Genomic DNA, 25988 nt, shown 5'->3' on the forward strand with positions numbered 1-25988 from the left:
GGAGAAGTGGGTTGGGGGGATGGGCTAAATGGGTGAGGGGGATTAAGGAGGGCCCCTGTGATGAACACTGGATTATGCGTAAGTGATGCATTACCAAATTCTACTCCTGAAACTAATACTACATTATATGCTAACTAACATGAATTAAATAATATCCTGGAAGAAAGAAACAAAAAAAAATAAAAATAAAAATAAAAATAAAAATAAAATAAAATAAAATAAAATAAAATAAAATAAAATAAAATAAAATAAAATAAATAAATAAAATAAAATAAAATAAAATGGAAGGAAGGAAGGAAAGGAGGAAAAGAGGAAGGCAGGGAGGGAGGAAGGTAGGTAGGCCAGTTGGTCCTAGAGTAATTGGCTATCTGCATGGGAAGCCAAAAAAAAAAAAAAAAAAAGTCAAAATAAATCATGGATATAAATGTAAAAGTTCAGCTTATATAAAATTACTAGAAGAAAATCTTGTGACCTTGAGGCAGATGAAGTTTAAGCAAACATCAAGATTGAAAAATTAATAAATTAGACTTTATCAAAATTAATAGCCTTTACTCATCAAAAAACATAGTTTAGAATAAAATTCAAAATGGGCAAAAGATTCTAAGAATAAAAGGGAATACACTCTATGCTTCTCTCTGAAACAATCACAAAAACAACATAACCAAAATGCTTTTTAAAAATGGTCTTTAAGACACTGTGACTCCTGAGTTATAGGACACAAACAAATGGAGGCTAATCACTACAGATCACAGCACAGGGTGGGAGAACCCAGGTGGACCCTAGCAATGTCCGGATTTGGAGTCAGAGCTGATATTCCATGGACACTAAGGCAACTAGAATTCATAGGATAGAATTCAAGGGAGGAGACAGTGGCAGAGACAGAACTGTGAAAATCAACTGAGATCCCCCTCTTTGTGTAGTCAGCAAAGTACCTAATAGTGCATGCCTGCAAATAAAGTACAACAGGCAAAAGAATAAAATGTTTAAAAAAAAAAAAAAAAAAACAGACAAAAGAAAATACCATCCCAAAGCATCCCAGAGAACTAGAGATCAGAACCTGGTGCTCACACAAAGTGGGAAAGAACGCCATTCTAACAAGCCAGACAGGGAAAACTCATAGCTCACAAGGCACTTGTGAGAATATTCATAAAGTTCATACTTCAGTTGTAAGAATAGTTAGCACTAGACTGAGTACTACTCTAGACGGAACTACCATACCATAATATAGCAAGATCTAAGAGGACCAAACTTATCTCCAAGGAACTTAACTGCAACCCAGAATAAAGCTTGAAAATATTGACAGGATTGCAAAAATTTCCAGATAAATCCAGAATAATGGTTGGAAATTTCAATTCTTTTCTCTTAATATATGATAATACAAGTAGAAAATCAGCAAGGACATAAGAGAACTGACTACACTATGAATCAACTTGACCCAATTGACATTTACAGAACACCCAATAGAAGAATAAGCAAAATATACAGCTTTCAAAATATTCATTAAAATAGTACATATTCTGGGCCATCAAACATCTCGATAAATTTAAAAGGATTCAAATCATACAAAGTATGCTCTTTGGGGCAATGAAAGTAAATGAGAAATGAGTTACAAAAAGATATCTAGAAAATCCTAAAGTATTTGAAAAATATCACCGTTTTAAAAAACCTGAAAGAATAAATCAAAGTGAAATTAGAAATTATTTGAATTGAATAAAAATGAAGACACAACATATCAGAATCTATGCATGCTCCTAAAGAAGATACATAGTACTAAGTGCTTCTATGAGAAAAAATGAAGGGTCTTAAAGCAATGGCCTCAGCTTATAACTTAAAAACTTTAAAAAAAAAAAAAAGGAACAAATTAAGCCCAACAAAAGCAGGAAAATGGAAATAATATAGCCCAACATGGAAAGCAATGAAATAGAAAACAGAAAAACTACAGAGGAAATTAATGAACCTAAGAGCTGGTTCTCTGAGGAAAATCAATAAAACTGATAAAGCTCTAGCCAGACTGATGAGAAAAAAAGAAATAAGAAACAAATTATCAACATCAGGAATAAAAGAAGTATCATCAGTTTAGATTCTACAGTTACTAAAAGGATAAAGTAAGGGAATATGAACAGCTTTATGTCTATACATTAAACACCTTAGGTGAAATGAACTAATTCCTTGAAAGACAAAACTATCACAGCACTCAAGAAGAAACAGAGAACCTGAATAACAGTATTTCTCTAATTTGTTTACTGATTTCTCCATTAAAGAAATTCAATTTTTAGTTAAAAACCTTTCTGTAAAGAAAAATCCAGGCTAAATTTTTTCACTACTGAATTTAATCAAACATTTAAGAAGGAAAGAATACCAATTCTACACAAACTCTTCCAGAGAATTAAGAAATAATACTTCCCAAGTAATTCTCTGAGGCCAGCATTACCCTGATGCCAAATATAGTCAAGGGTATTATGAGAAAATAAAACTGCAGACCAACATGCTTCATGAAAACAAATGTAAAAATTCTAAATATAATTTTAGCATATTAAGTGCACAATATATATAGAAAGGATAACAGACCATAACCAAGTGGAATTTTCTACAAGAAATACAAAAATGTTTTACATTTGAAAATCAATGTAATTCACCACATTAACAATTAAATAAGAGAGAAAAGATCATCTCAACAGTCACAAAGCATTTTACAAAACCCAACACGTATGTCTAAAAAAAAAAAAAAAAGAAAGAAAGAAAAAACACTGTCAGCAAACTAGGACTAGAAGGATGTTTCCTCAACCTGACAAGAGGAATTTACCAAAATCCACCAGCTAACATCACACAAATTGGCGAAAAAGATTACTATCTGACTAATATCAGGACAAAGACACGGATATCCAAACTTTCCACTTCTATTCAATGTTGTTTTTTGGAGGTTCTAGTCTGAGCAGTCAGGCAAGAAAAGAAATAAATGACATCCAGATTGGAAAGAAATAAAACTGTCTTCATTACAAACAGTACGATTGGCATCACACAAATGCCAATTTGTGTGATGTTAGCTGGTGGATTTTGGTAAATGTCTCTTGTCAGGTTGAGGAAACATCCTTCTAGTCCTAGTTTGCTGACAGTTTTTTTTTTTAGAAATATATATATATATATATATATATAAAATCTTTATTATATACATATATATAATTTACAGTACCAAAGGCATGGCTATGAAAGAATAAATTAATAAACAATACTTCACCAAAATCAAACACTTTTGGGGAAGACTGGGTGGTACAGTTGGTTAAGTATCTGACTCTTGGTTTTGGCTCAGGTCATGATCTCAGTCAGGGTCATGAGATGAAGGCCCACCTGGGGCTCCGCACTCAGCACAGTCTGCTTAAGACTTTCTCTCCCTCTCCCTCTGCCCTTCCCCTCCACACTTATTTAAAAGATTAAAGACTTTTGTCTTCAAAAGCCACTCTTAGTGAATGAAAGAAAAGCTACAGCATACATCTGATACAGTACCTGTATCTAGAACATATAAAAACTCTCCAAATTTAATAATAAGGAAACAATACAACACAAAAATAATCAAAGGATATAGACAGATATTTCACTAAGAAATACATATAGGTGGCAAATAACATTGAAAACATCCTCAACACCATCAGTTATCAGGAAAATGAATATTAAAGCCATAATGAGCCACTTCACATCTATCAGAATGTCTAAAATAAAAGAGTAACATAAGGTGGTATTGATTAGGAATAACTGGTACACTAACACACTGCTGGCAACATGGTATAATGGTACAACCACATAGGAAACAGTCTGGCAATTAAGTTAAGCATAAACCTACCATATGATCCAGCCTTTCTACTGCCAAAAAGAAAAGTATGTCCATCCTGAACACAAATTTTCATAGCAAGTTGTTTTATAATAGTCAAAACTTGAAAACAACATAAATTTCCAGTAATAGGTAACTGGGATAACAAACTGTTTCATAAACATACAATGGCATACTATTCAGCAATAAAGAAAAATATATGCAACAATGTAGATGCAGTATTAGAATAATTTGCTGAAAGAAATCAGGCAAAAAGAATACATACCGTATTATTACATTTATATAAAGTTCTAGAAAATATAAACTCATCTACAATTATACTAAACAGATGCTTGTGGGGAAAGAGCAAGGAGAGAGGGAAGAAGTATTATAATGGAGCCTGACTAAGCCTTTGGTTAGGAAGGACAGGTTCGCTATCTTGATCGTGGTGATGGTATCGCAGGTATATACATAAATCGAAAAATATCAAGTTGGATACATAAAATATGTGTAGTTTACCAAACATTAATTATACTTCAGTAAAACTTTAAAAACAGAAGAAAAATTTGACCAGACTCAACACAAAAGTAGACACACAATGGCCAATAAAGAAAGATAAGATACTCAACATTATTTAATATCAGGGAAATGAAAATTAAAACCACAGCAGCATGCATCTACAAATCCATTACAAAGGCTAAAATTAAAAAGAACAGCAATACCAATTGTTGGTAAGGATCTGGAGAAACTTCAAATCTCATATACCACTCATATAAATGTAAAATAATACAACCCCTTCAGAAAACCATCTGGCAGGTTCTTACAAGTTAAATCTAAACCTTCCAAACAAGCCAGTTGTTCACTTTCCAAGTAAAGAAAACACAGATTCACCTGAAGAAGATTGTATGAATGCTCATAACAGCTTTAGTTACATCCCAAGCAGAAAACAACTCAAATATCTATTAACAGATGACAGTAAAAACAAAATGTGATCTATTTATACAAAAGTACATTACTCTTCATTCAAAAGGAGCTAACTGCTGAAACAGATGCAACATCATGGATAAATCACAAAATCATAATGTTGAGTGAAAAAAGCCAAACACAAAAGAGTACATAATGTATACTGTGATTCTACTTATATAAAATTTTAGAAAATATAAACTACTTTATAGTGAATAATTATTAGCAGTCATCTAAGGCTGAGGTAGAGGGGAAAATGGACTACATAAGGGGAAGTGAAAACAGTTATGGTGATGGAATAATTCACTATATTGTATAAGTGTATATCATGTTGGTTTTTAATTAGTCCTCTAGCATTTTGGGCTCTGCAATGTTAGCAAAAGTAGTTTACTTTCTTGATTTTTCTTAATGAAGTATTACTGGCATTTTTTATGGGGAAATTTCTTTGTTGAATGGGTGGTCTTGTACACTGTTAAGAGTATCCCTATTTTTTTCTCACCAACCACTATGATCCTATATATTCCATCATGTATTTCACAAAAGGCCCAAATGCACCAAGTGTGATAAACTTAAGCCTAATAAACTTTTATTAATCACATTTGGCAGTTTCTATACAATGATACTGACCAAAAAATAAAATCAGTAACAACTAGATGGGAACATACAATCAAAGAGGTCTTGTCCTTAAAGAACTAATCCCCTTAGCATTTTTACTTTTTACTTAAAACTCTCACCATCAAGTAGAATACCCAGGAAGGTGTAAAAAGAAAGAAATCATTCCTTATTCATTTCTCACTCCTCATCACTAATGACAGTAACATTACTTAAATAAAAATATCATCTTCAAAGAAGACATGAACATTTATCTTTTTGTTCCTTTTTCATAAAGACAGTAAAGAGGAAATGAAAAGTGAATGGGAGACAATAAACAGTATTAATATTTTCAAAAGCAGAGGAAATAAAGTTACTTACCAATGCAATGGAAATTAAAAGTCAGTAAGAGAGTATCATGTCAATAAATTTGTAACTCAGGTAAAATGAATTTGTCAGACAAATTTCTAGGAAAAAAATCTTACAGAAACTGATTTAAGATTAAATAGAGAAAAATGAAAAAAAAATAATCTGAATAGTTTAAAACCCCTCACAATGATAATACTAAATTGTATTATAGGCTAGTTCTACCAAATATTCAAGGAATATATCATTTCAATCCTATAAATCATACTAAGAATAGAAACTGATGAACCATTCACCATCACATTTTTTAATAGACTTTAATTTTAGAGCAGGTTTAGGGTCATAGCAAAATTGAGGGAAGGCACAAAGTTTTCCCATATGTCTCCTGCTCCTACACATACATAACCTGCCCCACTATCAATATCCCATACTAGAGTTCTCCATTACATTGACAATGCTAGTATAACCTTGATATTAAACTTGGAGAAGGAAAGAACAATTACATGCAAATCTCACCCAGGAAGATAAAAAATATTAATAAACAAACAAACCAAATGAATCCAGCAATATATACAAAAAAATAATATACAATGAGTAAGTTGAGTTCATCTCAGGTCTGCAAGGACAGATTAATAATAGAAAATCAGTTATTAGTCACACATTCCTAGATTAAAAGAGGAAAACTGTAAAATGATTTCAATTAATGTGCAAAAGATTTTGATAAAAAGTATATAAATGATTTCTAAAAAAGCTTATCCAATAAGGAATAGAAGGAAATCTTGTCAAATAGGAAATGATATCTACCAAAAACCAAAAAGAAAATTATTCTCATTACATTCTCATTCTCTTATTCTATAAATATTAGCAGAATTCCCATTCAAATCCCAAACAGGACAAAGATACTGGCAATTAATACAATAAACATACAAAGTAGACAGACATAAATTCTACAATACTTGTAAGACCTATTTTTTTTTTGAGATATTTTAAAAATACTAAGTGAATAAAGAGGTATACTATGTCCATGGATGGTAAAATATAATATCTTGTGGATACGTGTTCTCACCAGATCTACAGATTCAATGCAATTCCAACTGAAGTACTAACAAGTGTTTTTGTAGAACTTGACAAACGGATTCTTTTACATGTAAGAAAAAAGGTCCAAGCAGTAAGCATAAAAGAATAAAATACCTACAAGATTTTAAATTACAAAACTACGATTTATATAAAAACATTAAGAAATTAACAATCCATAGGAGGAAATATTCACAACACATGTCTAATAAAGGAACTGAACACAAAATATATAAGAAATTTCAACAACAGTAACAAAAACAATCTTTTTTAAGAAACAGATAAAATACTTGAATAAATACAAGGGAAAATGTACAAATGACCAGTAGTAAGTGGGATGCCTGGGTGGCTCAAGGCCTGCTCCTGGGATGAGTCTCGCATCAACAGTCCTCCCCCACCCCAGGGAGCCTGCTTCCCCCCTGCCCCCACATCTATGTCTCTGCCTGTCTCTCAGGAATAAATAAATAAAATCTTAAAAAAAAAATAAAGCAAATAATTTTGCTAATGTTATTAGGAACATTCACTGAAAAAGAAAAAGATATATGTATAAACCTTAAGTTAAGATTCTGTGATAATTTCAATTTAAAATAGTATGAATTCATGATTTAGTGTACCATATTTTATTGATTTTAAGATGTCCATTTTGAATATTATTTTAATATATTTGTAATGAGGATACATTTGCATTAGACGATATCTTAAAATTAATGGCAGTGGTTTTTTTTCTTAGTAGTACATAAAATTACAATTGATGACATCTTAGATTCAAGGAAACAGTATATTTATTCTCTAGTTCTGTCCACTGACCTAAAGAAATGCTATCCTTGTAGCATCATATTTTGATTTCTAAATATCATTCTTGACTAAAAGGAGCCAAGGTTATTTGGTTATATGGTTAATTCCTGGCTCTAAAACAAAAAATTTCAGTCTGAGACTGAAACAAATATAAAAAAATATTTTAAAACTAACAGGGAAAAAAAATAAAAATAAATTAAAAAAAATAAAACTAACAGGGTCATGTGTGTAGGACATAGGAGCCAATTTGAAGGGATTCATACTGATGAATAAACTTGCTACAATTTGAGCATAAAAAAACAACAAAGTAACTTTTCAACTCTGGTTGAAATATGTTGAATATAATTCCCATGAATCCTTACGATAAGAGAAAGCAGAAAGCAAATCAACTGACTACTACTACAGGGAACTATTATACTAACTCTTCATTTTAAAAATTGGTTCTCTAATGGAGCTTTCATTAAAAAGTATCCAATGTCTACAGATATTTGATATGTATATCAAAATATAGGCCATCCGTGTATAGCAACTTAGCAGGACTTATGTTAACTAGGACATTTGAGAAACAGTGATTAAAGGTTTGTACAAGAAATTTTCAAGTTTATCTCTATTTTCCACAATTTCTGTCTTAATAACATACCCGAAGTCCAGAATCCTCAAGTGAAGCAAAACAGAACAGGTTGACAAGAAGTAAAAATGGAAACAGGAAAACACAAGCTGCATCCTTTTGACTAAATACGCTGTATATTTTTCCAAAATATGCATCATCAACAGACTAAAACAGCTCTAAATAATGCTTTTATATTTATATATAATACCTTCAGTTAGAGACCTGAAATGTCACTAGATCTTCACTTATTCAGAATTTACATAATCATTGCTATCACAAGGTGGACGCTAAATTTCAGTTTCTGATGGTCAGTTTAACCTTTAAATCGCCTGATCATACTCTGTCTTCATTCTCAAAACCCCAAATTAGCAAACAAGCCACAATACAATATATGCTATAGCATAGGTCTTCTGTGAATAGCTGGGATCTTCAACTGCTTCAGCTGCAATACAAGCCATTGAGCCTTGGCCAATATAAGCCAATTTGAATAATCAATATGACAACCTTATTTTTCTAATGCAAACAGGATTGCTACAGTAAGGTGTCTCACTGCCACATCACAGTCATGGCCTCTTTTAACCCCTAATTAGATTGAGGCGATTATCCCTGCTCTTCCTTACAAGTGTACAGCTTGGATAAGGGATGACAAAAGCTATCTGCCACTTATTCAGCCTTTGCAGACAGCAGGTTATCCAGGGAGATAGAGAATAAAATCAACAAACAATTGTTATTCATATCATCATCTAAAGTGTTAAGATAGTCACAGTTTCCATACATGCCCAGTGAATATAGCCCAGAGCATGAGGTAACTGCAGACTGCTTAAGAACATCAGGGTTACACAGATGGAAATTCATGGTGATGTTGGGGAATTATGTCTAAATCAAATTCATTTGCATAAAAAGAAATGATCAGGGATTTGTCTTTTGTATATAATATATCAAGATTTCATTATGTTTCTCTTCATGAATTCTTTGAAGCTAAATTTTAATATTGATTTTTCTAAACACATAGCATTTATCATGAAAAGAATGCCAAAATTAATGGTTTGCAGAAACTTAAATGCATTAAGATTCAATTAAAATGCTCTTAAATATAAAACAGGAAACTTTTCACCATGCTACTACATGAGTTCTTGTATTATAAATTTAGATGATCAAGAGTTATTTCACTAACTCTGTAGATTCCAAATGTTTTTCTTTACTCTTGTAACAGTTTTTGAAATTTCGGTCATCACTTCAAACCCATTATTAATAAGAGAACTGTGGTCACAAGAAAATAATAAAGAGTAGTTGCAAAGACACCAAACTGACAGTTCCTTGTAAGTTTAAGCTAACTTGAGGACAATATAGGAAGCTGGGCCCACTGATAAGAAAAAATTTGGGGGGGGAATATCTGCATCTACTCTGATGATGATAAAATCACAGCGGAAGTAGTAAGATAAGGAAATGTTGAAAAGGATTTCATATCTTTTCCTTTCCACTTGCAAGAGTCAGTAGGCGTCTTTTTTTTAAGGTCATAATCAGTGTGCTAAAAGAAAAAGAATGAGAAAGCCACAATCTTTTATATTGAATTGTTTTATATTATTCATTCAGTTAACCAACATTGTTGCCTTTAAAGCAGCCAACTGAGGTACCAGACCCAAAATTCATCAAATGTCAGTCCAAGAACAACTAAACATTTTAAATATATCCACTGGTAGCAAAAAATTTGTCATATAAACATTATTTCTGCACATAACCATGAGTTAGTGAACCCAGATTTTCATGGAGATAGAGTGCTGTGATTACTTGGTTATCAGTGGATCATTTAACCAAACTGCATCATGACAGTTTAATTTAGTGATTGCCAACCAGGCTGAGCAGTAAAAGATTATCTAAAACTGTGTGCCTTGTTCTCCGGACATAAGCTGAAACATGACTTCATTCTTAAAGTTGAATACCAACTCAGGATATTGGGCAGGCCTTGAAATCCAAGTCATAATTCACTTCTAAATGTGTCTCCAGAGCACCATTGTTAGATAGAGAAACCTAAAGCTTCTCTCCCTCTCTCTCTCTCTATACATATGTACCCATGCTATGTGTATATATTTATTTTTTTACACATTTGCAGTCAATAATTTCATTTTAAACATCTGATTTTAACAAACATGCTCTTCTTATAGTATCCCATATATTTATTCATTTATGTAAAATGGACTTGATAAGAAAAAAATGAAATCAATTGTCAAAAGATATGGGAATACTTTACTAGATATGATTAAATTTATTAACCTTCATTTATTTAAACTGAACGTTAAAATTTGAATTTGTTATGATTTTGTTTCTCTAATCCACTTCTGATCTTTAAATATATATATATATATATATAAAATATTACAGCTTCCAAAAGTAAACATAAGTCATACATATCTACTATAGATTTTAGACTAAAATATTTTAATAATTTAGTAAACATATGCTGGTAAAATTGCATAACGCCAAAGTATAGTAAACAAAAACATATAGACATTTGTTTTCAATTACCTCTCTATTTATATACAGTTAAACCATCAGTGCTAAAACTCAAAAATATTAAAAGGGAAAGTAACGACAAATGACATTTTAGTGAATAAGTAAAAAAACAACTTCACTCTTCTGGTCTTATTTTAATCCATCTTTCTGCGTGTTATTTTACTATTTTTTAGTTTTCTTTGTTCTTTCACTTGGAACTTTTTATGTGCTTGAGGTTACTAGCAACTCTTTATTAAAAGTACAATAAAGAACTAGACCCTTGAATAATTTGAGAAATGTAAAGTGAAAAACTAAATTATAACATATAAAACTATTGATTTTCAAACTTTCTTCTGCAGCTCAACTTTATACAAAACTCCAATATTGTCAGCATATCTCAATAATATTCCTACTCAAAAGAAATAATGCATTATTGGTTTTTTGTTTGGATTAAAAACCATGCAGCATACTGTAAATTTAATAACATTAAAGTTGAGGACAATAAATAAAAGGTCTATGGTCCTTATCCAATTCTAGATTTCTAACTAAAGAGTGGCATGATGGCCACAGGTTAGGTACACACATCTGATCAGAAAACTAGAAAATGGTATCTTTGAAAGCAAGTAATTTACTCAGGATGTGAGATTTAATATTTTCAAAGCCATTTCTAGATAAGAATAACTAATTATTCTTCGTCTTTATTACAAATAAACAAGAAACAGGATAACAGATTGACCAATCATGAAATGGGCAAAAGACATGAACAGAAATCTCACAGAGGAAGACATAGACATGGCCAACATGCACATGAGAAAATGCTCCGCATCACTGGGCATCAGGGAAATACAAATCCAAACCACAATGAGATCCCACCTCACACCAGTGAGAATGGGGAAAATTAACAAGACAGGAAACAACAAATGTTGGAGAGGATGCGGAGAAAAGGGAACCCTCCTACACTGTTGGTGGGAATGTGAACTGGTGCAGCCACTCTGGAAAACTGTGTGGAGGTTCCTCAAACAGTTAAAAATAGACCTGCCCTACGACCCAGCAATTGCACTGTTGGGGATTTACCCCAAAGATACAAATGCAATGAAACGCCGGGACACCTGCACCCCGATGTTTCTAGCAGCAATGGCCACTATAGCCAAACTGTGGAAGGAGCCTCGGTGTCCAACGAAAGATGAATGGATAAAGAAGATGTGGTTTATGTATACAATGGAATATTACTCAGCTATTAGAAATGACAAATACCCACCATTTGCTTCAACGTGGATGGAACTGGAGGGTATTATGCTGAGTGAAGTAAGTCAGTCGGAGAAGGACAAACATTATATGTTCTCATTCATTTGGGGAATATAAATAATAGTGAAAGGGAAAATAAGGGAAGGGAGAAGAAATGTGTGGGAAGTGACGGGCACTGGGTGTTATTCTGTATGTTAGTAAATTGAACACCAATAAAAAAAAAAAATCTCTTAACTATTAAAAAAAATAAATGATGGTTGTGAAAAAAAAAAAAAAAAAAAAAAAAAAGAAAAAAAAAAAAAAAAGGATAACAGATTGAGGTCAACTATAGAAAAGCATTTCTAGAATGTGTTAAGTACTTGAATAGATTGCTAATGGAGGTTGGAATTCTCTTATGTCAAGGACTTGAAAAGGATACATTTTAATCTTTCAGAAATAGATTCTCTGAAAGCATAGTAAAGGACTTGCGACAGCCTTTCTCACCTTAAAATAAAATTCTTAAAACCATGTATTTATGGAAGATCATGCTTTTGTATTTGTTTCATTTAGAAGTTAAAATTAATGTAAGAAGAGTGTATAAATAATGGCATATTCCAGATGTGATTTGGTACGGGGCTAGAAACAATGGGGATAATATACAAATGTGAATACAAACAGGGCTCAGCACTACATGAGAAGAGGAAGAAAGCATTAAAACATGAAACTAGGGGATCCCTGGGTGGCGCAGCGGTTTGGCGCCTGCCTTTGGCCCAGGGCGCGATCCTGGAGACCCGGGATCGAATTCGTCGGGCTCCCGGTGCATGGAGCCTGCTTCTCCCTCTGCCTATGTCTCTGCCTGCCTCTCTCTCTCTCTCTCTCTCTCTCTCTCTGTGTGACTATCATAAATAAAAAAAAAAAAAAAAAAAAAACCTGAATCTCTTAAAAAAAAAATGAAACTAAAAAGATTAAAATTCCACATCTTAACAACTCCTCAGGTAAGTTACAAAATGCAGTATCATCTACCAATACAGTCTATAAACAAACTATAAGGAATCTCAAACAAATCCAAGTTTAAATGAACGCCTCTGAAACTGACATAAGTAGAATGATACAAATCTATTATTTTTTTAATTTAATTTTTTCACCAATATTAAACAAAAAGCCAATTTTCTTTTGTTTTGTTCCCCAAATGTGGAACAGGTAATACAGAGAGAGAAAATATAACAAATAATTTATCCAGGCAAGAATGTGTGCCTTGGAAATCTGACCACCATAACAGTTCTTTTCATGATGCCAGATCAAGTTACTATCACCAATAACGGAACACACCACCATCCTGGGAGTCCTGACACAGTGCTGAGAAGGACACAACATTACCTCTGTGGTATTCCTGAATCTAATTATTAGGAGACATTAGAAAACCCAAATTGAAGGACATTCTATCAAACAAGTGGCCTATACAGCTTTAAAAATGTCAAGATCATGAAAGACAAAGAAAAGCAGAGAAACTATTCTACGTTAAAGGAAACTAAGGACACTGTCATGACAACCCAGTGTAGTACGTGACTCTGGGCTGGACGGGGTGTCTTTGATGGAGGGAATGGGTGGTTGACATGCAAATAGGAAGTTACATGATGTAACCAGGACTATGAACTGTGGATCAGATACTCTATCAAGGTTAAATTTCTTGATATTGATTATTACCGTACTGTGGATATGTAAAAAAAAAAAAATTCTTATGGAATACATACAAAAATATTTAGGCATAAAGGGACTGATGCTTGCCACTTGCTATCAAATGATTCAAGAAAAAAGCACGTTGAGAGAGAGAATTTGATAAAGCAAATGAAATAAAAATGTAAACAACTGGTGAATCTGGATAAAGTGTACATGAGAGTTCTTTTCTTGGAACGTATTTGTAAGTTTGAAATTATGTCAAATAAAGAGCTGCAAAAAAACCTTAATTGGGTATATTAATTCCTCTTCAGTACTTTCAGTTCCAGCCAGGAACTTACCTCCTTCAAACCTGACAGCAGCAGAAAACAAAAACAAAAAAAACACAAAAACTTCACATTTAGTAAGCAAAGAAAAGCTACCCTTTAAAAATATATACATATACCACATAGTCCTAAAGCATTATTTACTATATTTATTTTTTATTTTTTTAAAGATTTATTTATTCATTCATGAAAGACACAGGTTGAGAGAGAGGCAGAGACACACAGGCAGAACATCCCAGAATCACGACCTGAGCCAAAGGCAGGCGCCCAACCACTGAGCCACCCAGGCATCCCTATTTACTCCATTTAGAAATCTGGAACTTATAAAACTATTTGGAAAACACAAAAATAATTTTAAAAGCCCATATTTTACTATTTTCAGTATTAAAACGTTTTCATCTGATGTTAATTTGACAAATCCTATAACCTGGTGTTTTAGGCATCCCATTCCTGAGGTGATGTTAACTCAATAATTTTTTTCCAGGAATTTTATCAATAGTGATATCAGAATTGAGATACTATGAGGGAAAAGTCATGGCATATGATCTAAAAAGAGAGGATCACCCCTGCCCATTAACTTCAGAATAAAAGAAGCTAAAGCCATCCAGATACAAAGTATACAGTTCCTAATGGTTTACTTGAACTTCATATAAATAGAGCTCTGAGAATGGAATTAGCTTCTTGGGATAGCTGATGAACAAATGCATGAACATCTGTCTGTGCTTTGTTATAACACAACAATAAGTAGGTCTGAAATGGCTTCACTGAAGCACCAGAAGACTTACTTCCTGGGTGCTCAGCCATCCTTTCATTAGATCTGTCAGTATCTATCCCTTTTGGTAACAGTTAAGAAAGAGCATCATTAAATTCCCTATAGAAAGGGTATTGTATTCAGAAATAACAAAGTAAATTTTCCATTGTTCATGGAAAGAAGTACCATATTATACTAACTGTACTAATTATTGATTTAGTCAATAAATTTTCGGCTAAGGTAATAATATTTTTTGGTATATTAAAAGACACTTATTCACTGCTAGGGGTGAGAGAAGAAAGGGGAATTCATACTACCTTCTCAAGGCACAAAATGACAATGTTTGTTAACCTCATAAAAACCAGTATTCTTTGACCCATCAAGTTCTCTTCTAGGAAATTACAAAAATATAAAAAATATACACAAAGATATTTATATACAAAATATTTCTGCATGTATGTACATATATATGAACATGTATCTATACATATATGTATATGTACCATATTTATGTACAAGAATATCCATTATTTCAATAATAAATGAAAACAGCTTACATGTCCGAAGACACAGAATTATTAAATGGTTAGTATGTATCTATACAATGCAAAGTATGCTACTCTTAAAAATGGCAACATAATAGATTCATACAGTAGTACATCTGTTAAATTTTTCAATAAACTAGGAAATTATAGACATATGCTAAAAACTATATAAATTATGGAGGGTGTAACCAAGTGTTGCACCTCATTTGGAAGGACACTATTCTATTCAGAAGGCTTTGGCATGTTAGGCCAGGAGACAACAACCTATAGTCCTTACGTTAACTTGGCCCCACTACCTGCTTTTGTAAGTAGAATTTACTGCAATGAAGACATGCCTATTCATTTATTTATTGTCTGTGGCTGCTTTTCACATTACAACCACAGAGCTGAGTAGTTTTGACAGACACTATAAGCCCACAAAGCCAAAAAATATTTACTATCTGGATCTTTATGGAAAAAAGTTTCTGAACCCTGGTCCAGAAACCTAGCCCATATTTCTCTCCAATGCTTTCCAAGTTGCCTTTCAATTTATTGAATTATATGACATGATCATAGACTAAATGGTTTCCAAACTATCTTTGCATGTGCGACAAGAGAGTAAAAGGATCTCAATCCATCCACTCACCCCAGCCAAGGGGGAAAAATGGAGCAAGTAAAGGAGAAAAAAGGAAAGAACAGAAAGGAAAGAGGAAGCCAGGGAATAAAGGAGGGATAAGAAAAGTCTGAAAGCCACTGATCTACTTTAGGGACGGGAGGAGGAAAGGAAGAGAAGGAGACCCTTATTTGGTAAATGAGTTTGTATTTAGGAACTGAGTTTGTACTGGAACCCAATCTCTTAATATACAGCATGTATATTATATAGATATATTCTGAATTCTCAATTGGAGGGGGAAGAGCAGACAAATTTTTAGATGTTAAAATGATTTGTGGCTTTCCAGAGCTCAACTCAACTCAGGAATCTTATTTCTTAGTATTTAATTTTGTTAATTTCTCGCTCATTAAATTAAGTGAAAATTGATTAAATTGATTTAAAATTTATTTTTCTCCTTAGGGGCACAATAATGAAAAAAAAAAACCTGGAGAACAATGGTATATAGAAAATATCCTTCAATCTTAAGTTCCCTTACACAAAATGTTAAAAGGCTCTTAATTACTAGTATACACATTTTAACCCATCATTTTTGGTTCCAGTATGCACACGGTACAAATCAATCCTGTTATGAGCCAGTCCAGGAGGAAACTCCAGGTGGGTACAGAAAAGGGAAGGAAAGTAAAAGAGCAAAAAGAAGGTTATTGCAGTGAAAATGTGCAGAGGAAAGTAAACTCAAGACTCAGAACTATAGAAAGAGGACACTGAGCTACATGTTACATGATGAAGTTAGCAATGTAGGCAAAAGCATACATAACCTTACATAACACCAGGCTTAGGGCACACAGATTGAGAAAGACCTCACTGATAATCTCAGACATTCAAGTTATTTGTTATCTATTGAACAACAGTAGGAACCAATGGATATAAACAACTATTAGCACTTCAGTGAAGAGAAATGGAAAGTTTTTAGTATAAATGGATGAAAATGGCAACGAACGGTTATGCTAGCTATTAAGCAGTTGCCTCTGCCGTGTATCTATTACAGAACTCTGTAAATGGCATTTTTCCTTTGCCAGCTAGCTCCCTGTTAGGTTCTGCTAGGCAGAGGTGTTGGAAGGAAGTTGAATCATTCCAGAAAGTGAGGAGGGCGTCCCTGTTTTACTTAGTGCTCCTATCAGGGCTGCCCCAGTAACAACCCTTTACTCTAGAGAAATAACTCCTTAGTAGAATTGGTTCCGATTTCTATTGTCCTTGTTCTCTTCTCCCAGAACCAGACCCATCACACTCCCTCAGAGGCCAGCCACCAGCAGCAGCCAAGCAGCATCCCCTTCCAAAAGTTCAGCTCTTAGCTCTGTGGAATCCATCCTACCAGCCCCTGAAGTACCAATACTAGTAAAGTAACACTCGCTCTTCGCAGGTCTGGGTCAAAGCTCTGCCTTTCTCTGAGATCCTAAATCCTAATAATCCCAACCTCTTTCTCCCCCTCCTAAAGATCCTGGAAAAAAAAATGGAATGTGTCATGAATCTGCATGTCATCCTTGTGCAGGGTCCATGCTATAACCTTCTCTGTACTGTTCCAATTTTAGTATATGTGCTGCTGAAGAGAGCACCCAACCTCTGTTCTTTGTTTCCCCAGGGGCAGTACTGGATCCTTCTAATACTATCTCTGCTATCTCAGTGTTCCCCCTTTTGCATCACCCTCCCATACCTATTTAACCAATTCTCCATAAAAAATTCTATTAAGGTAACTAGTGTGGTTTCACCTTCCTGACCGGTCCCTAACTGATACAAGAGTATCAAGCAGTCCTTATTCTAGAGGTAATTAACATTCTCTCCAGGTGTTATTTTTAGTGTTTAATTTTAGTTTATATAAAAAATATTTTTAAGGACCATTAGAATGTATTCACACTTCAATCTCCCTAAATTTTTTTTCCTGTTAAGTATAAGATTTTCTTTCTCCCACAATTCTTTTTGGTTATATCTGTGAGAAAACCCCAAGAAGTCACTATATCTGTGATACTTATCCTTCATCTGTCCTATACCTTCTAATTGTGTCTAAGCCCAAAGGGATGCAAGTCTTTCTTTTTAACAAGAACAGCAAACTCTTTAATTCTGGACAGCAGTAACTGGAATAGCCAGTCACAGGTAGAGGAATGGACTTTAATGAGTTATCAAGAGGCAGCAGGTTCACTGAATCTTAAAATCCCAGAAAAATGCCCATATTTATTAACACATTTTTAAATATATATTGGAGTTAGTCACAGTGGAAAGATACAAAATGTCTAAGTACAAAACATGTACTTCAATGAGAAGAATTATTTATCCAACTATATATCTATTAACTTACAAAATCTCACTTTGATAGCCACCTTGGAAAAATACATCATTTAACCTCTGGGAGCCTCAGTTTTCTCATCTGTAAAGAAAACAGGCTGGACTAGGTCTCTGTTGCCATATATCTAACATGACAGTCTATAACATTTCTTTTAGTATTGAGGCATTGAGAGCTCAGCATCATTATCGAGAGAAACAAAAGATGGGTTTTGTAAAGGGAAAAAGTAAAGAGGTGGAAAAAAGTATCAAGATTGATAGTTTAAAAACATAATCTGAAAGAGATTCAAATACAAATGTTGGGGAATTCTTTATCTTTTTCCTCTAAGTCAAGGAAAAGGAAGAAAATATATCACAGGCGAATTACCTGGTTTAAAAAAAAAATTTTTATTCCTATTATCACAAGCTTTGAAAACATTTACTAATAACTCAGAAAAGATACTTCTTAAATTCTCTTTAAGATAGAAAACATGTTGGGGCACCTGGGTGGCTCAGCGGTTGGGCGCCTGCCTTCAGTTCAGGTCATGATCCTGGGATCCGGGATCGGGTCCCCCATTGGGCTCCCTGCATGGAGCCTGCTTCTCCCTCTGCCTGTGTCTCTGCCTCTCTCCCTCTCAGTCTGTGTCTCTCATGAATAAATACATAAATCTTAAAAAAATATATATATAAAACATGTCTTGTTTTATTTTTCAGTTTTAAAAACTGTTAGTTTTGATATTCTTCTCTCAAATTGTCTGACCACCTGTCATATTGTATAGACCATACATAAGCTTTCACAGCTTATTTATAGAAATATTATACTTAAAGTTCCAGTTAAAGGTTTATGAGATAGGCCAGATCATTTATGATTTAGTAGTTACCACTTAACATAGTGCAACTGGTAGTGTTTTTGATGTAAGGGAAATTTTTTTTTTTTTTTGTAAGGGAAATTTGGTGAAAACAACTTTCAAATTTTATAATCAATTAGAGTTGTTCTAATGTAAGCTGAGGAAAATTCCAATTCTGATTATCTGCCTTATATCTCATCCGCATTGATACAGTAGCCTTGGCAATTTCCTTCTAAAACTTTACAGTTCAACTACTTTTATACAGAAGAAATAAGAAAGGTTTTAACTTTAGAATATGGATTTAACATCTACTCCTTAAAGCAAGAAATTTTATGATTTCACAATTGAAAATATTAGGTCTTAGTACTCAAGAGTTACCATACAATAAAAAAAAATTTGCACAAGTCTATATAGCATAATTTCATTCGTGTAATACCTTGTATATTATTGTCATGAATAAATGAAAGTACACAAACCCCAAATCATGCATGCAAATGTAAACAATGGCTAATTCTGAAGAGCAAGATGCATGACAGTATGGAGCAGAGTGAAGGAGAGGTTTCACTTAATGTATTCTAAATTTAAAAAATAATTATTATGAAGCATACACCTATACTAATAATTTTAATTAAAAATTCATTTAAAAAATGAAAGTTATAGATAACCCACTGAAAAAACCTGAGCTTAAACTGAAGTAACATAATCAGTTAACTCACTTAGGCATAAATCTTACTTCAGCACCTTTTATGTGTCAGGCTCTGGGAACAGAGCCGGGTACAAGGATCCTGCCCCTCTGAAAGTGACATTCTGGTGGGAGTACTACTAAGATGGTTACACATTGTGATACATACTCAGAAGTATATAAATCTGGCATAGAGTAATGAAGTGGGGGATGGTTAATTTACATTGGGTGTTGAGGAAAAGCCTCTTTAAAAAGTTTATACTTGAACCAAGGACCTAAATAATGAGAATGAGAAGCCATACACAAAGATCCTAGAGAAAGCATTCTAGACAGAGGCACAGCGACGGCAAAGATCTGGAAGATGGAAAAAAAGTGCAGCTAGAGCATAATGAGTGGTAGGATAAGCTGGAGTACATGAGCTTGCCAAACCTTGATTTCAAGGTAAGAAATACAGTAAGAAGTCACTGTAGCATTTTAAGCAGAGAGGTGAAGGAGGATGACTAATATTTTTAAGAGATCTCTCTGGTTGCTGTGTAGATAATGGTTTGGAGGGAGGGCAAAAGTGAAAGAAAGGAAAGAAAGGAAAGAAAGGAAAGAAAGGAAAGGAAAGGAGGAAGAAAGAAAGAAAAGAAAAGAAAGAAAAGAAAAGAAAAGAAAAGAAAAGAAAAGAAAAGAAAAGAAAAGAAAAGAAAAAAAAGAAAAGAAAAGAAAGAAGTCCCACTAAGACACTAAGCTGGTGGAAAACGGAACTGGCTTGGGCCATATCAGTGGAAATATCACTTCATTCAGGTATCAGTGCAGATAAATAAAAAAGAAAATGCTTTTTCTTTTGATGGCCTCAATAAGGTCAAACATTTTTATAGAGGATACTAAAGTAACTGAGTTGGCAATATAGATGGTGGTAGACAGAGAAAGGAATATATGCTAACAAGATTTCATGGGGTGGGTACAGCTGGTGATAATGACAAACTTATTAACTTTTTAAGATGTGACTATAGGATGGTAGAGCATGCAACTATTGATCTCGGGGCCACAAGTTTGAGCCTTACATTTGGCATGACTATAGGAGTACCCAGCTTGGAAAGGATAGAGACAAATATAGTTACAAGTGAGAAAATGGAAGCTAAATGAGGGAGAAGTAATGCTATCATTATTAGCAAATGCCTGGATACTCCGCCACTAATATCTGTTGGTCAGAATGTTTTACACAACATACACAGTATACTGTATGCAAATGAGAGTATTAAAACTGCTCTTAAAAAATCTAATTTATAATGTTCCTCTTAATAATACTATTAATCTAACCACATACCCAAACTCATTACTCCACTGAAACGGCAATGGCTTTTAGAACTTTCATGGAGACATTCAGCAACATAATAATAATATCTTAGGCAATATAATAGCTTATTTTACTATGGAAGGCAACTAGACTTAGTGTGGTGATCATTTTGCAGGATACATAAATATCGAATCATTATGTTGTACACCTAAAACTAATAGAATGTGATACATCAATTATACCTCAATCTAAAAAATAATAGTAATAATAGTTTTTCAAAACTATTTGTACACAGCATACCTAAAACAGACCACATGTTGCAAATTGTTGGAAGTAAAAGATGGATAAATCGGGTTCGTCACACCAATCTCTCACTTTCTTTTAGGTCTTACGGTATCTATAATGAAAAGTTTAAAGAAAAACTAAGTGTTGAGAATGTGGACTGGCAACCACAGTCTCAGAATCTATATTTTTGATAAAAAGTGGGCTCCTCTATTTTGAAAACCTGGCATGCTGAGCTCTATAAATTGCCTAAGGCAAAGTGATAAGCATAGGGAAGGCATCCACTTTATGAAACCTTTGTCCTGGAATAGACCCTATGAATCTTTCAAAACAAAGGAGTGCAAGTTTGCTGCTCAGGATAATACACTGAACATAAAAGATTACTAATGACTTATGAACTCCTAATATAGCATGAATCATGCCAGCAACACTAGGATATTGGTTTCAACAAATAGCCTATTTTATTTTATAAACTTCACCAGAATATTATCAACAGCAGTATTAGAAAATGGAAAGCTAATAAAATTAGGAGGCAGCATCGGCATACTGCACACAGTGTTTCTCATCGCTCTAATGCAGAATCTAATGGATGAGAGATCCATCTTTTAACTTAAAAAAAAAAAAGCAGCCAGTAAACCTAGAATAATAGACCTCCACTTGACAAAGTTATTAGAGAATATTTTGCTACCTCAATTCAATAAACTGCATTAGTGAAACCAGTTTCTTTTATAAGAAAAAAAGAGAGGCAACATACTCTGTTCTTGTGTTTTATTATAGTTCAAAAAGCCTGATTATATTAAGTTTGTTTTCCTTGAGCAATATCTGAAGTAGAAGACAACTGAAAGATTAGAGGATTATAAATATTCTCTTTCTATAAAGGTGTTTTCCTAATTCTATAATAGAAGACATCACGAATACTGGATGATAGCAGACTCTCAGAAATCAACGCTTTTCCCAAACACCAGGGTGCCTACCTGCGAAAGAGAGCTTTTAATGTCTCACCCTGATTTTATTTGGTATCACGATCAAGTATTTTTCTGAGAAGTAAATGGTTATTAGCGATTTCTACTGTAGTTCCGTAACAGCAAAGGCATAATCCATGTTTAGGTGATCACTTTATGTTTTGATTCAGTTATCTGCAGGGTGTCTGCATGGTACTCTAACTATTTAAAGCCAGCAAAAAAGATTACAGCTCACACTAACTGGATTTTCACAGCTCCCTATCATTCGGCTTGAATTCCTCATGGGCAGATTAAAAGGGCCAAGGCAAACAATAGTCTTTTTACAAGGTGGTTATTGAAAAAAAAGAAGAAGAAGAAAAAGAAAAGAAAAATGTATACTTTTATGGCCAAAACAACAAAATTATTTCAGAAAGCAGCCACATAAAAACAAACTTAAATGTATAACAGAGGTAAAACTATGAGTGTTGTCATAATCCAAGTCAAAAAATTAATAGCATCTGAAAGAAGAGTAGTTTTTATTCTGAAACCTCTAACATAGATGATATGGTTTTAGAGTTCAAAGACAGCTAGTTATGGTATCAAAGAAAAGAGTTAAAAGTACTTCAACGATCACTTAGTCTAACATTATTATGCTATAGACAGACAGACTGAGGTCCAAAGAACTCAACGTGGCATTTTCAAGTCAACTACTGGCAGATTACCAAAATAACCAGATAACTAGTTCATGATCTTTTCTACTTTGACTTAACCACCCTCTTGTTTTCTACCTTCACTCACTTCATATGGTCAAATGACCTCCCAATCTATGATCATCCTTTCTCTGTGAGCCCTGGATACAATTATCTCTTCTAATCCTCATGCAATCCCAAGAGGTAGTTGTGTTCATCATGGTCATTTTACAGGTAAAAAATCTTAAACTTAGATTAAGTGACTTGCCCAGGATCACATAGGCAGTAAATGGAAGAGCTGGATTTAAAATCAGGTCTATGGAAAAAAAAAAAAAAAAAATCAGGTCTATGGTTGCCTGGGTGGCTCAGTCAGCTGCGTGCATCTGCCTACAACTCAGGTCATGATCCTAGGGTCCTGGGAACCAGCCCCTCATTGGGTTCTTTGCTCAGCAGGGAGCCTGCTTCTCCCTCTCCCTCTCCCTGCCTCTCCACTTGCTTGTGCTCTTTCTCTGTGGCAAATAACATCTTTTTAAAAAATAAAAAATTAAAATCAGGTCTACAAAACTAGTGTATGAGCTACTAATCATTGTGCTGTATAACCTGGCTTCTGTATGAGCTTCTTTCCCATTTCATGGATACAGTCTTGGTTTACAATGGTTTACATCCTTCTTTCCATGTGTCATTCATTCACACAACTTATCCAAACACAACCCTTAGAGTCTCCACACTTCTGTTTAGTATTAAATAACCAGTTAGTTCCTGAATCCAAGTCAGATCAAGATCCAGTTGGATGGTATTCTTTACTTATTTTTACTTATCTTATTCTCTATTACCACTACCTTAACTAAAGCTTCACCAGTGCTCTCTCAACAGTATTTACGATAAAACTTCTAAATGGTCTTTCAATCTTCGACCCATTCTCCTTAGTGCTGCCTCTCAGATTTAAAACTGTTCAACTCAAAACTCCTCTGACATTGCCTCTTTATAACCTCTGCTAAAATTTATTTTAGTCACAATGATCTCAAAAGGAAAGATAAATTTAAATGTATATATTTACATTTGCTTATAACTTTCTTAAATCCTAGAAGGATGTGTAGGAAACTAATAAACGTGGTGAATTGGATTTCTGGGGGTTGGGGTGAGGATAGGAATTGAGTGGATAAGAGATAAGGTGGAAGAAACTCTTTAATGTAGGTGTATACCATTATATAATGTTAAGTTTTGAACTATATAAGTATACTATCTATTAAGAAAAAAAGAGGAAAGGTTTAGAAAGGAAGGGGAAGAGAGAGAAAAAAAAAAAAAGGAAGAACAAAGCTAAATGTCACTCTCTTGTTTCCAGAATGCACCTTCTGTATTTTGTCTGACAATAAAATGGTAATTTCACCCAAAAGGAGGGAATAAAAATAATTCCCCAAAAATCTATGATCCCTCTTGCTTAAGTCTTTCTCCTTTTCCCCTCTCCTTCTTACTTCCTCTTCCATGTTCTGTGCTTTCAGATGGCTTAGGTATGAACACCTTTAAAAAATATCCTTTAACTGACTCATTTTGGGTTAAGCTGCTCTCTGATATGCTCCTCTAGTAAAGTGGGCATCTCTCTGTCATAGCACTCACATGACATTGTTATCATCTATTTGTGTGTCCAACTGTCAAACTAGATGAAAGTTTCCATGTCGTATTCATCTTCACAATCTCTAATAACCATAACAGTGCCAGACACATTTTAACAGCCCCCAAAGCAATCTATGGCACATGGTATTTATCTTTGTGATGGCCCATGGGTCAGATTCAGCAGTCACTGTCATTTAATCTTTCCATATGGGAAATATTGCTTTGGTCACTACAGCCTCTCCTTTATAGGTCTCTACAGTTATCAAATTCCAAGCAAAATATCTAAAGAGTTCAAGATAAACAGGAATTAAAAACCCAACACTCCAGGCAAGAACACTCCTACATATCCTCTTGCCTACTTTATTTCACTTTTTGAACGTCCAAAGCAAACTTATGATCTCCTGTCATATCATGGTCTCCTCCAGAATAAACATTGGTCAGTAAAACAAACAAACAAACAAAAAAAAAAAACAAAGAAACAAAAAACACAAAACCTCATTCCAATGATACAAACCAGAAAACTCCTGATTATCCTTAGTATCTTCATCCTTCTTGCCAAATGGAATCCATCATTAAATACATAAATATATCTCAAATCCAGCCCTGGTTTGAACTACTCTTACATCTCTCCTAGACTACTGTGCTACTAATCTGGTTCTCCACATCCACTCTTATCCCGCAATCTGTTTTCCACACTGCAGCTGGAGTGATCTTTTCAAAACACTAATCTGATCATGTCACCAATCAGATTAAAACACTTCAAAGGCATCCTGTTATTCTTAAGATAGAGACCAAAATCCTTAACCAGGTTTACAAGGCCCTACAGAATCTAGCCCCTCTCGGCTTCCCTGGCCCCAACTCACACTGTGTTCCCCCCTCCTCTCCATTCTAGCTACTCTGACCATCTTCCAGTTACTGTTCATATCAGTCTCTCTCCCATCCAGGGACCTCTGCTGATGATGCTTCCTCTCTCTATAATGTTCTTCTTCCTTCTTTCACTGATTTCTATTCATCCTCATTTCGTTAGGAAAGTCTGCCTAACTGTTGTAAATCAAATCCCCACCCCTATTATATGCTATGTAAAGTACTATGCATATCTCATCCATGATATTTATCACCACTGAAAGTTTATGTTTTTTTATGTGACTCCATAATTGTTATTTTCCCTCACTGGACTATAAGCTCCATGGATTCAGAAACCTTAATGGTTATCAATCACTGAGGGATCTCCAAGCAACAACACAGTGCCAGACACAGTCGGTACTTCACACAAATAAACTAGTGACAGAAAGAAAGAAGGGCATGTCTTAGATGGTAACACCTAAGCTATATTTAGTTATCATTGTCCTTGCATGTAGAAAAGGTGGAGATTCCAAATTAGGGTAATTAATTTAATGTGAAGAACCTAATCATAACTTAAAGTTTATCCTGAGATCCCCCCTTCCCTCCCCTTCAATCAGAAATATTATATATACTCTTCTTCATTCAAGACTGGTAAGCTAATCTTCTACCACGAAAGGAGACTTCAGAGACTATATAC

General features: G+C 34.0%; 1 protein-coding gene and 1 non-coding gene across 2 annotated transcripts in view; both read right to left on the bottom strand.

Annotated features, from left to right (window-relative positions):
- The window catches only part of RSRC1 (arginine and serine rich coiled-coil 1), a 398138-nt gene that overhangs the window by 247177 nt on the left and 124973 nt on the right, over window positions 1–25988 (bottom strand). The gene's annotated exons all lie outside the window — the stretch shown is intronic.
- LOC140614550 (U6 spliceosomal RNA) lies at window positions 17305–17413 on the bottom strand. Its single transcript, XR_012015388.1, has one exon. It is a non-coding gene; the product is annotated as a U6 spliceosomal RNA (small nuclear RNA).

Source organism: Canis lupus, chromosome 22 (genome assembly GCF_048164855.1).
Source record: "Canis lupus baileyi chromosome 22, mCanLup2.hap1, whole genome shotgun sequence".
Lineage (NCBI taxonomy): Eukaryota > Metazoa > Chordata > Mammalia > Carnivora > Canidae > Canis > Canis lupus.